Source organism: Zingiber officinale, chromosome 11B, assembly GCF_018446385.1.
Source record: "Zingiber officinale cultivar Zhangliang chromosome 11B, Zo_v1.1, whole genome shotgun sequence".
Taxonomy (NCBI): Eukaryota; Viridiplantae; Streptophyta; class Magnoliopsida; order Zingiberales; family Zingiberaceae; genus Zingiber; species Zingiber officinale.
Window position 1 is genome coordinate 86009069 of NC_056007.1, and position 13416 is coordinate 86022484.

Consider the following 13416-nt stretch of genomic DNA (forward strand, 5'->3'; position numbering starts at 1 on the left):
AAGGTAAGGAAAAATGCCAACGGACAAAAAAGTACCAGGCTGAATTCGTGGCGAACGACAAAGCAGAATATCATCTGCTAAACGTTCTTCCACCTCAAGAAGTCAACAGGATCGGGCGCTACGACTCGGCAAAGGAACTTTGGGAGAAGTTCCTCGAGCTGCACTAAGGGACGTCCGAAGCCAAGCTCGCCAGAAGAGATCTGCTTCGGAATCAGCTCATCAGCCTCCGACTTGGGGAAGACGAGTCAGTCGCACATCTGCACTCAAGAATAAAAGAAATAATTACTGGACTTTCGAATCTCGGAGAAAAGGTAAGTAACCGAGATTCGCTCAGGTATGCTTTAAATTCCTTTCCTAGAAATACTAAATGGGCATCATTAGTAGATGCATTTTACATTTCTAAAGATTTAGAAAAGATTTCATTAGAAGAATTCTTTTCAACATTTGAAGTGCATGAGTCAAGATGTGTAGGAATGAAGGAGCCCAAGAACAACGTCGCCCTCAAAGCCTCGAGAGACGAACCAAAATCGGAATCCTCTCTCGACGACGAGGTAATGGTAATGATGGTAAGAAGATTCAAGAAACTTTATAAATCCAGATGATCCTGTCCGAACGCTGAATCAACGGACGCTGGGCACGTGGCGCTCTTCGAGTTGTTGACGTAAATCTTCGACCGGTCGTATGGAGCTCCGGCGAACCTGCAAAGAATGTTAGGATCTTGGATGGCTAGAGGGGGGTGAATAGCCTCTTCAAAAGCTAAAACTCAAAGATAAAACTCACACGAGTGGTTAGCGCAGCGGAAAACAAGTTAAGGACAGAATAAGAGAATAAGAGAAGAAACAAAGCAAACCACAGTGACTCAAGTGTTTACGAGGTTCGGGGATAACTTGCCCCTACTCCTCGGTGTCCGTAAGGTGGACAAGCCGATCTTCGGTAGATCAACCCCGGTGAACACCCGGCTATGAACTTTCTCCTTCTCGGTGGAGTGACCTCTCAACAAAATCTCAACAGGTATGTAGAATATAGCACAAGACTTACTGAGCTTGGTGACTTAGGAGAATGAAAATTAAGCTTACAGTCACGCGAAGGTCAGTGAAACAGAGAGCAAGTCGAGACAGCCGCTTCTCAGCCCCGAGCGTCAAAGCTTTTGCACTGATCGACAGAGAGTGTTTTTTCTTCACCAAGAAAACTTCTGCTTAACCCTCTCTTCAACCAGCCTTTTATGTCTCTGCCATCTCTGCCTTTCGCCCGCAACGGATCCCTGCCAAACTGCAGCAAATCTCTGCATCCAGCCATAGCATCGCCAATCACGCTTCTTTCTCATCTGATCATCTGAGCTCACACCAATGGAATTCTGGTCTTCACTGGTGTCTCTGAGCTCCACCCAATCACCATGAGTTGAGCTGATCGATGCCAGATCACCGCCAGATCGCAGCCACGATTTTGCTGCTTTAACAGGTTTACAGCAAAAGTCTCTCTGGTATCCTCTACTAATGAAGCTCAATTTGAAATCAACCAATTGCAAATTACCAGTAACCTGCACCTCAAAATCTTGCAGCAGATGGTTAGAAATATTTAGGCAAAAGCAACTTTGAATCAGAAAGAATCAGAGAAAGTGCATGCAAAACAGACTATAGTATGGATCGGTCTGCAGACCGATCCATACGTTCAAATCTCTTTTTCGATCGTTACTGATCGGTCTGCGGACCGATCAGGAACTAACCTGATCGGTCCTCAGACCGATCAGGTGTCGCGCGCACAAGCCTGATCGGTCTCCGGACCGATCAGGCATCAATCTGACCGGTCCCGAGACCGGTCAGTATCGATACAGTAGCATTCGCAGCATGCTACTGAGTTCTCACTGATCGGTCGGCGGACCGATCAGTAACAACACAGTATGCTACTGAGTGTTTACTGATCGGTCCGTAGACCGATCAGGACACACTTAGTGTCACTGGATCGGTCTGCCGACCGATCACCCGTGCCACTTGTGCCACTGGATCGGTCATCAGACCGATCCAAGGCTGTGATTTAAGGGGCAAGCATCCAAGCTTGCTACCCTTAATCCTGACAGTCCAGAGACCGAGCTACCGAGCTCTTCTCCGACTATACATGCCAAGTTTCCATACTTGGACTTCCCAACACCAGATGTCCGATCACCCTTGATCCATCTGGATTTTCCCTTGCCTGGCTTCACTCACCAGGACTTTCCAATTGCCTGGCTTCACTCACCAGGACTTCCAATTGCCTGGCTTCACTCACCAGGACTTTCCCATTGCGCGGCTTCACTCACGAGACTTTCCATTTGCCTGGCTTCACTCACCGGACTTTTCAATTGCCGACTTCACTCACGGGACTTTCCAATTCAGCTTCACTCACGGACTTTTCCAATTCGGCTTCCTCACTGGGACTTCTCCCGTGCCAAGCTCCTTGCTCGGACTTTTCCCAATCAGATTAATCAAGTCAACCAAGTCAACCCTGATTTGTCTGAGTTAATTCAATATCTGATTGAAACTTAAATCGGTGTCAACATCAAAACAACATCCAGGTCAGTATCAACAATCTCCCCCTTTTTGTTGTTTGACAACACGATTTAAGTTTAGATCAGAAATGCTTTCATATCCATAATTTTAGGGAAATCGGGATCCTCCCCCTAAGACGGATATATCTCAAATATCTTCTCCCCCTTTTCCATATTGAGTTTACAATTCGTCTCTAAACTTCAAATACTCTCTCCCCCTTTGTCAAACACCGAAAAGGTATATATACAAAATATGAGGACTGACAAACACCTCCCCCTTAAACCCATATCATAATCCACAAAAAGAAGTAAGATATGATAGAACTCAAGCAATGTCATATACATAGCATGAAAAAGATATCATAGGAGTACAAAACGCATGAAAATAAACATAATGTCTAAAATAGCAACCATCCAGGACAGGCAATCAACATCGTATCTAGAACAAAGTAGCACAATCAACAATCAATCAAAACATAGAGAATGTCAGCCAACATCCTCATCAAGAGGATCATCTGCAGCATCAGCTGGAAGAGTGGAATCCTGAAGAGGCATGCTGCTGCCTGAGGGTAGCACGCCCGCAGAGTGCTGAGGAGGTGGATGGCCGGCCATCCATCCTAGAAATGCCTGATGTGTCGCCAATTGCTGTCTCTGTAGAGTATCGAAGCGCTGATCAATCTGGAGGCGCAGGCCATCGAACTCTGCAGTCACCATCTCCTCGTGGCGGTCAAACCGGCTCTCCAGCTCAGCGATCTGCCAGCGCAGATCTGGATCCTCCTCGCCATATGCAGCAGCAGCAGGAGGACGAGCAACCTGTCGTGGAAGTGGTAGCTCACCCAGTGCCCTCCCATCCTTCCACCTAACCGTCCCATCCTGACTTAGGATTCCGGACTTGGAAAACGCACGTTTCCCAAGTCGACAATCCTGCCTGACCATCTTCACTATCCTTCCCCTAGAGACGTCAATACCCATGGACTCGAGCCAATCAGTAATTATATGCCCAAAAGGCATATAGATGTTGTCGCCGCTCGGTTCGCTATGGGAAATGATAGACATATAGACACTCGACATAATATCAAAATCTAGACGTCGACGTAACCCATAAAGCATCAGACAGTGATATGGTCGAATTTCTGCCAACGGTTTAGAGGTGATAGGTAGAAGACATTGTGTGACAATTTTGAAAAGAATGTAGTCAGGAGCAGAGAGTCTAAGGGCTGCAAATGTAGGAAAGTCGTCATCTAACTCATCTAAACCATCCAGTCTCGGATGACCAAAGAAGTACTCATAGATTGAGTCAGAAGAGACATTAAGAGGATGAGGTACGGGTTCAGGCAAAACAGGATAGATGGAGAACACCGTCCCCGAACACAAACGACAACCTAAATACCCAAAGAAGGCAATTATGTCGAGATCAATGTTTTGCTTAGCCACTCTTGTTCTATAACTACCATTAGGAGTCGGATGAAGGTTGTTATAGAATTCAGATACAAGATCGAAGTTGATGTCCCTTTCTAGAAAAACCAAAGTATCGAGCTTGTAGTAGGCAATGGTTTCTAAAATAGAGGGACAAGATTCCTGCATGAACTTCTTATCAACAGATCGACAAGGAAGTAATTTGAAAGTCCTGTCCTTAAAGTTTTTCTCAAACTGTTGGTTCGGGAATCTCCCCGAACTTGATGGTTGAGGTCGGGAAGAGGTAGGAACCTTAGATTTGGACTTATCCGACTTAGAGGTACCCTCCCCTGCAGATTTCTTCCTAAGGATGGGAAATGGGACATGACCGGGGTACACATGGGAGCACAAGACCACAACGGATGAGTACCGACCCAAAAACGCAAATGCAGTGAGAACTAAATTTAAAAAAAATGCTAAGGATGAATAGAATGGGAAGAGGAAGTTACCTTGGAGGCATTACTTCGTTCGTCGGAGAAAGAAACGAGGGTCGGCCGGCGCTGGGAAGAAGAAACGAGAGAAGCGGAGAGGTAGGGTTTGCGTGAGACGCCAAAGAATGGGAGGTTTTAAGAGGGTAGGTGACCAACCCGATCGGACGGCCGTCCGATCAGGAGAAGGATTGAACGATCAGATCCTTGGATCGGAGATAGCGGATCGGTCCCTGGACCGATCAGGCATCCTTCAGATTGGTCCCGGGACCGTTCAAAACGCGAACAGAACCTATCGAAATTTCCTGATCGGTCGGCAGACCGATCAGGAAACCTCCTGATCGGTCCGCAAACTCTCTGTTCGATATCTGAACGGTCTGCAGACCGTTCAGATATGATTGTCGCAAGAGAGCCCCTGACCGGACTGTGGACCGATCAGGGAGTCTCCTGACCGGTCCAGCGACCGATCAGTGTCTGATACTTCAGACTTCTGATATCTGAAACTCGTATCAAAAGTCCTAAATTTTGTTCCAACAACTTCCTAGGATCCTAGAAGCCCATAGATTATAGTTAGTGATATCAGATGGATAATTCCTAATGATTTTCTCTCAAGAATTGAACTCATTCAAGGCTTAGAAATTCAAAATTTAAACCTTCTCGATTCTTAGCTTCAAAATCAGTGAATCTCCACAAACTTAGGAAATTGCTGAAACTACAATCTGTAGTGAAGCAAAGTCCCAAAACTGACATAGGCTACCTATAACCTATTCCAAAATTCGTCCTCTCTATGATTAGTTTCAAGTTTGTCAAAATAAGTCTTAGTTCCTAATACTTCTTTATCAACTTGTCCTAACATCAATCAAAGTCATGAAATGTATCAAGCAGAAAGTATCAACCAAACACATTAACTATGTTAGACAATTTCTAGACAAAAGTCCAACCAAGATTCCTTGGTTGGAATGTATGAGTAAGATCTAGGAACCAAATACACATGAATTGTGTAATGGTGTTCCCCAAACTCAATTAATGTCTCTTCAACCTAATTATTCAAGGGATGCATGATACATTTTGAATAATTTGGTTGATCCTAGCATCTCACCCCATTTCTAGCAAACAAAAACATTTTGTTAAACCTTATAGTGTATGTGAGATGTTCCCAAGTTGCCCAAATTTTTGTCCCAATTACTCTTGTCATCTTAATAGTCCTTATTGATCATGGTGAAACTCTAATGACCTAAGGAGCCAAACACATTCCCAACTCCCTCCTTAAATGACTAAATTCATTTTCCGGAAGGGGTTTGGTGAAAATATCAGCTAGGTTTGACTTTGACTCAACATATGTGAGTGCAATGTCTCCCCTAGCTACATGATCTCTAATGAAGTGATGACGCACTTCAATGTGTTTTGTCCTTGAATGATGGACTGGATTTTTAGTTAGGTTAATCGTGCTAATGTTATCACATAGCACTTGTACACCCTTGTAAGAAAATCCATAATCCTCTAAGGTGTGTATCATCCACAACAATTGCGATACACTCTCTCCCATGGCAATATATTCGACCTCGGTCGTGGAGAGAGCAACACAATGTTGCTTCCGACTTGACCAACTAACTAAAGATGACCCTAAAAATTGGCAACCCCCACTCGTACTTTTCCGATCCAATTTGCACCCAGCATAATCGGAATCGGTATAACCTATCAAGTCAAAAGACTCGGTACGAGGATACCAAAGACCTACTCTTATTGTGCCCTTAAGATATCTCAAAATTCTTTTAACTGCAATTAAATGAGATTCCTTTGCACGGACTTGATACCTAGCGCACATGCCCACAACAAAAAGTATATCGGGTCTCTTGTTGTGAGATATAGAAGACTACCGATCATGCTTCTATATTGCGTTAGATCAACCTGGTTTTCCACTCTCATCATTGTCAAGGCGAGTGTTTGTCGCCATTGGAGTGGACACTTCCTTAGAGTCACTCATATTGAATTTTCTGAGCATCTCTTGAGTGTATTTTGCTTGATGGACATAAATACCATCTCTAGTTTGTTTGATTTCGAGTCCAAGGAAGAAAGTCAATTCTCCCACTAGACTCATCTCAAACTCACTCTCCATGTGAGTGATGAACTCATTTAAATAGCCCTTGTTGTTTGAGCCACAAATTATGTCATCGACATATACTTGGGCTACAAAAATATTTTCACCATCTCTACGTAGAAATAGTGTTGGGTCTATTTGTCCTCTAACAAAGCCCTTCTCTAGTAGATATGTTGACAACCTTTCGTACCAAGCTCGTGGTGCTTGTTTAAGCCCATAAAGTGCTTTCTTGAGCTTGTACACGTGATTTGGAGATTCGGTATTCACAAATCCCGGTGGTTGTTCAACATAAACTTCTTCCTTAATGAGACCATTTAAGAAGGCCGATTTTACATCCATTTGATAGAGCTTGAAACCTCTATGTGCAGCAAAAGCTAGCATTAAGCGAATGGACTCTAATCGGGCCACTGGAGCATATGTCTCATCATAATCAAGGCCTTCAACTTGACTATAGCCCTTGGCTACAAGTCTTGCCTTGTTTCTAACTACCTCTCCCTTTTGGTTCAATTTGTTCTTGAAGACCCATTTGGTTCCAATAATGGTGGTCTTCTTAGGTCTGGGAACCAAGTCCCATACTTGGCTCCTCTCAAATTGACCTAATTCGTCTTGCATAGCTATGATCCACTCAGGATCATGCAATGCCTCATCAATTAATCTAGGTTCAATTTCTGAGATCAAAGCGACCTCATTGGACTCATTTCTAAAGAATGACCTAGTCCTAACCCCTTGATGGATGTCTCCCACAATCTGGTCTTGGGGGTGACTAGTGTCTAACCTAGACTGCCTTGGTGCTGATGGTGCCTCATGAGTGGTCTCACTTGGCACAGACAAGGACTCAATATCAGACAATGGATCCACCTGAGTTCTTTGTTGTCCTTGCTCATCATTATCAGAGTCAATTTCGACTCTTTCGATGTTTTGGTCATTCAAACTTAGCCTTCTAAGTTCGAATTGAATTTGTTCTACATCCCTTGATTGATCATTTAAATTAGGGATTTCTTCAAAAGCTACATCAGAGGACTCTTCAATCAATTTAGTCCTACTGTTGTAGACTCGATAAGCTTTGCTGGTGAGTGAATACCCGACCAGTATCCCTTCATCAGCCTTAGCCGTGAACTTCCCAAGATGATCCTTTGTGTTCAAGATAAACACCTTACAACCAAACACCCTAAGATGTTTAATTGTAGGTGGTTTCCCAAACCAAAGTTCATGAGGGGTCTTTCCTAAAAATCTGTGTATTAGGACTCGATTTTGCACATAGCAAGCTGTACTCACAGCTTCGGCCCATAAGTAGCTCGGCAAAGAGTACTCATTGAGCATGCTTCGTGCAGCTTCCTGTAGGACTCGGTTCTTTCTCTCCACAACCCCATTTTGCTGTGGGGTCCTCGGAGTAGAGAACTCATGTCTATAACCCTTCTCTTGACAAAACTCTAAAAACCTATGGTTTTGGAATTCACCACCATGATCACTCCTAATGGTTTTAATTGTGGTTGATTTTTCATTTTCCGTTCTTCTACAAAAAGAAATGAAAATATCTATGGTTTGGTCCTTATGTTTCAAAAAGAAGGTCCAAGTATATCTAGTGAAATCATCAATAATCACAAGACAATATCTACTTCCATTCAAAGATATTACACTACTGCAATCAAATAGGTCCATGTGCAATAAGTCTAACGGAGTAGAAGTACTTACAATGCTTTTACCTTTATGAACCGCTTTTGTTTGCTTACCCTTTTGACATGCATCACATAGTTTGTTCTTTTGATATTTGATGCTTGGTAAGCCTCGCACTAATCCTTTGTTTGCTAGCTTCCGGATGTTCTTCATGTTTACATGTGCCAACCTTCTATGCCATAGCCAAGACTCTTCTTCTTTTGACATGAAACACTTAATCAAAGCATTAGTAGCACTTTTAAATGATACTTGATAAATATTGTCTACCCTTGTGCCTACTAGTACTGTGTCAAGTGTGTCAATGTTTTTAACCAAACATTGACTTGAATGAAATTCAATTGTGTAACCCGTATCACACAATTGGTGACACTTAGGAGATTAAAAGTCATTCCCTTGACTAGAAGGACATTCTTGATATGAAGACATTCGGATATATGAATGTCTCCAACTCCTATTACCTTAAGACTACCATTGTTACCAAAGGACACATTACCTCTACTTTTGTTTTGAAGAGAAGCAAATAGAGATTTGTCCCCGGTCATGTGCTTGGAGCATCCACTATCAACAAACCAAGTTGATAGGTGCTCCCCCTCGATCAATGCCTACAAGATACGAAAGATAGATGTTTTAGGTACCCAAATCTTGGGACCTAATGCATCTACAAGAAGTGACCTAGGAACCCATGCTTTGGTCATACCCTTCCTAGTTCCATGAACCCTAGAATCATTTGATCTATGGTATTGGGTCCTAGACACTAATGAGATAAAACTCGATTCTTTGGGTTGATAACCTAACCCGGCTTTGTTGTAGACTGCCCTTTGGGCATTTAAGATCATGTCTAATGTCTTAGAGCTAGTTGAGAATTTCTCAAGCATTTTCTTGAGCTTCTCAACCTCACTCTTCAAAGCCTTGTTCTCATCTTCAAGAAGCTCTAGTTGAAGGTCATCAACCTCATCTTCCCTAAGAGCCTTTAGCATTTCTACTTCTTCTTTTAACAATTTATTTTCTGTTTTCGACTTTTTAAGCAATGTAGATAAATGAGTAATAGTCTTATAACATTTTTCTACATGAGAAGAGGTTACCTCTTCATCATCCGAGGATGATGAGGCCGCGTTTGAAGCATCACTTGAGTTGCCATCGCTTCCGGAGTCCTCCCTTGCCATGAGTGCTAAATGGCGAGTGCTCTTCTCCTTCTTCTCTTCTTCCTCGGATGAGCTTGAAGATGACTCATCCCAAGTGGCCTTAAGGGCCTTCTTCTTTTTGCTTCTTTCTTCTTTCTTCTTGGCTCGTTCTTCCTTCTTCTTGGCTCGTTCTTCCTTCTTGAGCTTAGGACACTCACTTCGGTAGTGCCCTTTCTTACTACATTCATAGCACGTAACGTTAGATTTATCTATGTTCGGATCATTAGGTTTACCTTTGTATCTTCGGCTTCTTCTCATGATCCTCCTCACGAAATTCGCCATTTCGCTTGATGACGATGATTCGCCTTCGTCATCGGACTCGGAGGAAGAGGTGGATGAGGAGATCTCCTTTTCTTTCTTCTTTTCCTTCTTCCTTCTCCCATCCTTGCTCCTTTCTCCTGCAACAAGAGCAATACCTTTCTCCTTTTGGCCTTTGTTAGCAAGTTCATGTAATTCCATTTCACAGAAAAATTCATCTAACTTGACAATTGAAAGATCCTTGGATACCTTGTAGGCATCTACCATAGATGACCACAAGGCATTCCTAGGAAAAGCTTTAAGTGCATACCTTACAAGATCGCGGTTTTCTACATGTTCATCTATGGAATGGAGACCGTTAATGATCTCTTTAAACCTACCATGAAGTTCACTTACATTCTCATTTTCCTTCATGGTGAGGTTCTGGAGTTGGTTGAGGAACAAGTCTCTCTTGGCAATTCGAGAGTCCCGAGTCCCTTCTTGAAGCTCAATGAGCTTTTTCCATAGATCTCTTGCACTAGTAAAAGGACCTACCTTGACTAGTTGGTCCTTGGCGATTCCACATTGCAAGGTGACCATGGCCTTGGCATCGGCTTGTGCTTTGCGGAGTTGTTCGGTAGACCACCTTGACGATTCGAGCTCCTTACCTTCCTCATCTCTTGGTGGTGTGTAGCCTTCCTTGACTGAGAACCACATGGCAATGTCCGTCTTTAGGTAATACTCCATGCGTCCCTTCCAGTACTGGAAATCTGCCCCTTCAAAGTAAGGTGGTCGATTTGTGCTAAAACCTTCCCTCATGGCCATCTCTTTGCTCTTAGGTTGTTAAGCCGGATGAAGAGCTCCAAGCTCTGATACCACTTGTTAGGATCTTGGATGGCTAGAGGGGGGTGAATAGCCTCTTCAAAAGCTAAAACTCAAAGATAAAACTCACACGAGTGGTTAGCGCAGCGGAAAACAAGTTAAGGACAGAATAAGAGAATAAGAGAAGAAACAAAGCAAACCACAGTGACTCAAGTGTTTACGAGGTTCGGGGATAACTTGCCCCTACTCCTCGGTGTCCGTAAGGTGGACAAGCCGATCTTCGGTAGATCAACCCCGGTGAACACCCGGCTATGAACTTTCTCCTTCTCGGTGGAGTGACCTCTCAACAAAATCTCAACAGGTATGTAGAATATAGCACAAGACTTACTGAGCTTGGTGACTTAGGAGAATGAAAATTAAGCTTACAGTCACGCGACAAGTCGAGACAGCCGCTTCTCAGCCCCGAGCGTCAAAGCTTTTGCACTGATCGACAGAGAGTGTTTTTTCTTCACCAAGAAAACTTCTGCTTAACCCTCTCTTCAACCAGCCTTTTATGTCTCTGCCATCTCTGCCTTTCGCCCGCAACGGATCCCTGCCAAACTGCAGCAAATCTCTGCATCCAGCCATAGCATCGCCAATCACGCTTCTTTCTCATCTGATCATCTGAGCTCACACCAATGGAATTCTGGTCTTCACTGGTGTCTCTGAGCTCCACCCAATCACCATGAGTTGAGCTGATCGATGCCAGATCACCGCCAGATCGCAGCCACGATTTTGCTGCTTTAACAGGTTTACAGTGGAACATAGCAAAAGTCTCTCTGGTATCCTCTACTAATGAAGCTCAATTTGAAATCAACCAATTGCAAATTACCAGTAACCTGCACCTCAAAATCTTGCAGCAGATGGTTAGAAATATTTAGGCAAAAGCAACTTTGAATCAGAAAGAATCAGAGAAAGTGCATGCAAAACAGACTATAGTATGGATCGGTGCAGCCGATCCATACGCTCAAATCTCTTTTCGATCGTTTACGATCGGTGCGGACCGATCAGAACTAACTTGATCGGTCCTCGGACCGATCAGGTGTAGCGACATCTGATCGGTCTCGGACCGATCAGGGCATCAATCGACCGGTCCCGAGGGCCGGTCGATCGATAGCATTCGCGATGCTATCGAGTTCTCACCGATCGGTCGGCGGACCGATCAGTAACAACACTGATGCTACTGAGTGTTTCTTGATCGGTCCGTAGACCGATCAGACTACTTGCTAGTCTGTTGGATCGATCTGCCGACCGATCCAGCTGCTCACTGATCAGACCGATCCAAGGCTGTGATTTAAGGGGCAAGCATCCAAGCTTGCTACCCTTAATCCTGACAGTCCAGAGACCGAGCTACCGAGCTCTTCTCCGACTATACATGCCAAGTTTCCATACTTGGACTTCCCAACACCAGATGTCCGATCACCCTTGATCCATCTGGATTTTCCCTTGCCTGGCTTCACTCACCAGGACTTTCCAATTGCCTGGCTTCACTCACCAGGACTTCCAATTGCCTGGCTTCACTCACCAGGACTTTCCAATTGCCTGGCTTCACTCACCAGGACTTTCCAATTGCCTGGCTTCACTCACCAGGACTTTTCCAATTGCCTGACTTCACTCACCAGGACTTTCCAATTGCCTGGCTTCACTCACCAGGACTTTTCCAATTGCCTGGCTTCACTCACCAGGACTTCTCCCGTGCCAAGCTCCTTGCTCGGACTTTTCCCAATCAGATTAATCAGGTCAACCAAGTCAACCCTGATTTGTCTGAGTTAATTCAATATCTGATTGAAACTTAAATCAGTGTCAACATCAAAACAACATCCAGGTCAGACTGTATCAACAAAGAAGTCGGGCCGGGAGGGGGTTCCCGGCGACGACCCTCCGACGCTCAAGTCAGGCAAGAGGAGGACAAGAAAGTGGCTCTGAATCTACGAGAATGTGTACCTCAGGCGAAGTGTGAGGCCCCTTATATAGAGCTGTGAAGAGGGTAACGCACACATATCGAGGCGAATATGTGTCCTCTAACCATACCTCAGTATGGGCTTGTCAGAAGAGCTTACCTGACACCATACTGCTATAGTCCGAGCACATCTCTGATGGGACAACGGAACCCTCTGTTGTAAGATCCTGTGTATGGCCTGGTTGTTGAACAATACCGCTGTCAGAAGATGTTACCTTGTCCTTTTTGTTAGGACCTTCGGATGGCTAGAGAGGGGGGGTGTGAATAGCCTCCACTAAAAACTCAATCTATTCCTCACAAAAGCTTGTTAGCACAGCGGAAATAAACAAAAAGAAAACTGATGCAAGGAAAGAAACACAGCCCACAGCTTACACAAGTATGTACGAGGTTCGGGGATAACTTGCCCCTACTCCTCGGCGTGTCCGTAAAGTGGACGATCCCGTGATCTTTCGGTAGATCACACCCGAACAAATTTCGGCTAAGTATTTCTCCTTCTCGGTGAGGTAACCTCTCCACAAAGTCACAGAAATGATTTGAAATGAAGCACAAGACTTACAGAGTTTTGTGGCTGAAAGAATGAACAAATGAACTTACAGCCACGATGAAAGCAACGCACACAGACAGAAGGATTCCTCAGCCAAGAGCTCAACAACACAGCACTCTTGCTTCGGTTGACAGATAGTTTCAAAAAAAATCTTTCGTTACCAAAACCTCTCTTCTTCCTTCTTCTTATCCCTCTGCTTTCTCACCGTCTTCAGCCAGAGCCGAATCGCTGTCACCTGTATCGAATCACTGCTACCAACTCAGGCATCGTCAATCACTCTTCCTCCTCATCTGGTTCTCTGAACTCACACCAATACCATCCATGGTCTTCACTGGCGTCTCTGAGCTCGAACCAATAAGCAAGAGTCAAGTTGTTGCCACTGATCGCAGCCAGTGAACGTTGATGCTTCAAATGCACCATTTGCAGCGAAACACAGTAGAAAGATCACTTGGTCTTA